Raw genomic sequence first — 5,711 nt, 5'->3', positions numbered from 1 at the left:
ACAGACATAAGTCTTGAAATTATTTTCATGATATTTGGCACATGAAATGCATCATCCTTACTATCAGAGAAGGTTAGGGCATGTTCTTTTCCTGCAGAACAGGAAAAGAATAACATCAGCTACAGAAAAAAAAAAAAGTCTAAGGTCTAAGGGCACCTCTCACAGCATCCTTGCCTCAGAGAAGGTTTTGCTGCCTGAGTACATTTTACCTGCACATCCCTCCATCGGTCTGATGCTAATATGCCCAGAACAGATGATGCTGGGATTGGGATTTCTTTTTGTAGGCACTGAGAACAGCTGAGCCCATTCCTGCTGTGTTAGGGTCTGCTGGGAGTCATAGTTACCAGAAAAAGTGAAGTAGTGCCAAAAAATTTGAACTGGATCTTTGAATGCTTGTCTGGGTCGGAGTACTCGATGCCTAGGAAGTTCTTCAGGGATTTTGGCAAAAACACGGAGGCCAAAGCCTTTCTGAAAGGGTTTTCTTGTACGCTGATCTGCAGGAGAAAGACAATATGCTCAGAGGTGCCATCCTCTGTCAAATTCAAAATGAGGCAAAAGTGTGAGAATTGTCTGGTTTAGTCAGTGGTCCCTGAGATGGTACTTTGGTCTCACCTTGAGATCCACACCCCTGTTGTAGGAGGCAATGCCAAAGGCCAGTCCTCCAAACAGGCTGGGATCTGGACGCAGCACCAAGAGGGCCAAGGACGTGGTTATGACTGACATATTTCTCTCTGTGTAGGTAACCTTATAGCCCATCTCCTCAGTCATCTTCAGGATACTTCAACAAGAGCAACGGAAAGAAAAAAAAATACAACACCTGAAATGTTCCGCTGGTTTCATAATGCACACCCAAGAGACTAAAAGCCTTTCCTCTGATTTATGATCATGAGGAGCAAGCACTAGAGCAGAATGGGTCCATTTTGGGGTAGACGGCATTTTGTCTGCACAGGCTCAGGTGATGGCAAGCAGTTGAGTTGGCATAATTCAGTGGCCTCTGGCAGGTGGAAGATACCCTCCCTGCAGGAACCACAGAAGGAGGTTCTGAGAAGACCCGAGTCAAAATCCATACCCAGTCAAAAACTGCACTTCATCTGGAAGGCAGTAACTTGTAAAATCTGCTAACGGGATTTTTTTTTCTATCATCTAATTGTACCAGGAGATGAAATATCAGGGCCAGAAGAATTTAGTCTGGTAGGAACCTCTGGAAGTCCATCCTCCAACTCCTCACCCCCTCAGGCAGGATATGCTCTGAAGGCAGAGCTATTGCTCAGGGGCTTGTCCAGCAAAGTTCCAAATGGGTAAACTCTGTGTCCTTGCATTTGTCCTTGTCAAGACCAGCTGCACTGCTCTGGACAGTGCTCTGCTCAGACATTCAAAATCAGGCAGCCGAGTTCCCTTTAAGACCTCAAAGAAGAGAGGTGTTTTTAAAGCTAAGAACCTTGATTTTAGCATGTGTGAGAATCACATAATGGATGCAGCATCCTAAATGTAGATTTTGACGACTAACATTGCATAGCTGTGTTTAAAAAGTCTTTATCAGCAAGGGTACAGAGTGGAAGAGAGTTGTGTCTCCAGGCTGACCTGACCACAGCCCTCACTGCTGAGCCACAAAGATCCTTGTGAGAGGAGATGGCAGCTGGGCTGTCCCTGGGCTGCCTCCAGGCTGGGAGGCCCACAGAGAACTATGCTGGAATGGGGACTTCTGCAAAAGTGGCTCTGCCAAAGGCACCTTTGACAACAAAATAACCAATTTCTGCTGGTAAAAACCTCAAATATGTTTAAGACCAAAGCACAGAAATTGCTAGCGCCGGTGATGATATTGCAATAGACTGAATAAATTACACCATAGTGCCATTGCAGCCTAGGAAGCCTCTTCTGGGCAAGTTATCTAACTTACCTATTGGTTATTTTTCTAAAGTTCTCATCTTCTATGTCTTGCTGGAGAATATAGTCTAGTATAGACAATACACTGTCTGCAAGTGTCACACTCACATCTGAAAGGTCTACAATATCAGAAATTTTACTTGCAATGATTTCTAGCTCTTCCACATGCAGTGTTGCATCAGGCAAGAGGTATAAAATATGCTGTACAACATCTTGCGCATTCTCTGGAAAAAAAAAAGGAAGCGCACATGACTTATGTGGCATAGCTATCTAGCTGACCATGCAACTACATGTCTCTCGAGTGTTCCTGATCTATTACAAGCTTACGTCCTAAGAATAAGCCAAAAAGCCCTTGACATGTCAATGATACCGGCACAAACTTCTAAGTAAAATCTGCATATCCCAGATTGTATTTTAAAGGAAGAAAATGTACTTTTCAAAAGAATACTGTCACCTGCTTTTGGATTTATAAAGACTATCTGTAAATAATATTTAGTTCTAACTTTTGTTGTTTGCAAGAATTTGTAAATTGTGAACTACAAATTACAGAAGATCTGCCCCCGTCCCTAATGCTGCTTACCCGGTATAGCAGCAAAAACCAATTCTGAATGGTATTTTGTATTTGTCATTCATCATCTCATCATCGTTCTATAATTTTTTTATAGAAGCAGATTTTACACCCTGGGAGTCAGGCAGACTGTGTGCAACTGCAGATATCTTTCCACGACTACTTATTTGATGCACTGCTGAGGATAAGGATAAGCTCTGGTATTGGGTTTGTTCACCATTCAAACTATTCTCATTGTTAGGCATAGCTTAAAAAAAAGTATAAATAAGTGGTAGAATTTCTCTCGTAGCTTACATGAATTACAGCACCAACTTTTCAACTCCAGACACTGATTTGTGCTTCTTTCCATGACATACGGTGAACTGCTTTGATGTGCTAACAGAGCACATAGACAAGCAAAACCTGCCACATTCACTGGTTTACTTACCTAGCTATAAATCTAAGTGCAGACTTTGAGAATAGATGATTCAATAGAGAATTCGGAAGCTCCTGCAAAATTCATCAACAATAAAAACCTTCAAGATGACCAGATGCGCAGGATGCACAAAAACAACCTTGTAGGTTCCTCAGATGTACAACATGAGCATTATCTAACTACAACAATTTTTACTGTGATTCACTGTGTCAGTGAAGTATCTGGTGCCATACCTTCTGTTAGCTTGATATCTTGGAGGTCTAGAATATTATTTGGAAGTTTTTCCAGTAATTTGCATTTAGTCACGTTTGGTTTCTTCCAAGAAGCTTGCTCAAGTTCAATACTAATTTCACTGAAAAATGAAAACAAAACATGCTGTTTCAAGAAAAAAATATATACTCATGGTATTCCTCATATTTCCCACTCAGGTAGCTAAGAATGCAATTTATTAACCCAACTTAAAATGGACTTTCAAGTCAGATCTGACTTAGCACTCACTCAGCAGAATGGCGGCAGAGCCCAAATGCCAGAACCATGTGAAACATACCTCGAGGTTTTGGAGGGCAGGAGCCATTAAGAGAAGGCATAAAATGCTAAGGGGCAAGATTTCCCCTTCCTGCCCAAGCAGAAAGTCGGGTCTCTGAAGTGACAGCAGGTTCTGCCTGGAGGTGGTGGGAACGATGCCACGACCTTTTCCTGCAGTCCATGCAGGACCAGCCCCGGATTTCTTTGCATCTTCCTTGGCATGGCACTGCTGCATGCCACGGCAGACTGCCACCTGATTTGCCATTACAAAACCTGCTGCTCCCTCCTGTTTTCCATGGAAGAATCAATAGAAGATGTCACTCACCAGCTCCTCTGAGCAGACTGCAGAGGGTTTTTCCTGCAGCTGACCTCTGTCTCAGAGTCTGGACTTGTTACAGGCCAAGAATAATTCCTGTTGCACCTCGTGAAGAAAAAGCTTTCCAGACAAACCACTAGCTCTGAGGAAGAAATAATGTAAAGACTCAATAGACAAACAACAAGACATTCCACCCCCCCCCGCCCCGCCAACCAGGTGGGCCAGCTGTCCTGTGGACCCAGTTTCCTGATGGGAATGAGCTCTAATTTGCAGACCATGTAAGAGCATTTTATAGGCTTACTGTCTGTAAGAAAAAATTTGGTTAAATATTTCATCTCTTCTTCTACAATTTTTTGACCTTGTTTGACAAGGTCAGTTCTCAGGTAGAGAGTTTCCCGCATCAGAAACAGCATTCAATGACAGAACACCCTCCAGGCTTCTCTAATCCATCAGAAAGTGCTTTACATTGCCCCTTATTAACCCATCAGTGTCTTTCCTCCAGACTTGTTTTATCATCTGCAACTGATATTTTGTAAATTACTGCTATAAAAAGGGTTTTGAATCTCAGGTGTAGTCTGTTAGCTCTTATCTCTGGCTTACTCCTGTTTTTTAAGGAAGAACAGAGACAGTAACCAAACCAACAAAATACTTATTTGCCATCTGAGGATTGGTCCAATATGCAGAGGCATTGAGAAAATGCTCGCAGGCAGATTTGATTTGGTTGTTTGGTTTCAGTCTCCCTGGGGTACTTGCCACCACCAGGAGCTTCTGGATTTGTAGCCGAATCAGCTTTACTCTGCCTTTGTTGCAAAGATGGTCAGACCTGCCCGGGCTCCGGGATTCATGTTTGAACTGGTCCCCATTTGTCTGGAACCCAAGTTTTTTATATCACTGTCACTGCATGATCTTCTACAGATTGCACATCACATGAGGTCAGTCTGGTTACTTGTAAGGATGTTTTCTAGCCTAACTTCTAGAATATAAATTTGACAAAAACCACCGATGGACAGAACTAAAAAGTATGTGTTTTCCAATGAGGTTTCAGTGAAGGTTTACCTATTGACTTCACAGCCACATCTTCAGGTTTCACATACAGGGAAAATGGTCCCTTTTTGTAAATGTCATCCAACAACTCTTTGATCTTGAGACTCAGGACTTCTTGTATTTCCAGGGATGGGACCTTTACAGTGGCCTTACAGACATAGCTACAAAGAGAATACACAAGCAAGGCTGCCATGTTGCTAACATTCCACAAATATAAGTGGCTACAAAATTAAGAAGTAACCCAGATGATTGCACTGAATTGGATAAAGTACGTATTTTTCTCACCGTAAGCGCAGCATTGAGGAAATGCTTTCTAAAGTAGAAAATATTGGAAATACAGGTACAAGAATCTCTCTATAGTTGCATGGTATATGCCTCTAAAGGTTTCCTAATAACCTTATCTTGGCAAAGGAACATCCCTGTCACAAGTAAGGGTTTTTCAGCATTCAAAGGTTGGAGAGAGGCAGTCATAAAACAGGGAGGTGCTTGTGACCCTGTGACTCCACGGCTCTCTGGAAAATCTTGATTTAACCAACCACTTTCAGTGGACCACTCCGGTGGACTCCGCCTTTCCTCAGAACAGCTTTCACTCTAAGTAATTACCCTCTCTGACTCCGGAGGGTTTGGAAAGACTGTATGTCTCTTTGAGTGGCTTCAGGCATGTCAGAAAAATGCAAGAACCCATGGATGGATCGCCTCATGGACCTGCAATTTAACTGAGTAATAATGAGTGTGAGAGTTCCTTAGGGCTGGGATATTTCAAGATTTTTCAATTCACACCACTCACCAGGGTCTTTCTAAACCATTCACAGCCCCTTGGAGGTAATGGGAATTCACCTCCTCCTGGCCCGGGATCAGAAGGCAATTAAGATTTCCTACAGAAGAGGTGCAGGATTTGTCCCAGTGTCCCTCTTGGGCACTGTCCACTCACTGGTTCTGGCCCCAGCGAAGGACCCTGC

This window comes from Passer montanus, unplaced genomic scaffold, assembly GCF_014805655.1.
Source record: "Passer montanus isolate IOZ18808 unplaced genomic scaffold, ASM1480565v1 scaffold49, whole genome shotgun sequence".
Lineage (NCBI taxonomy): Eukaryota > Metazoa > Chordata > Aves > Passeriformes > Passeridae > Passer > Passer montanus.
Note: the sequence above shows the minus strand (reverse complement) of the source record.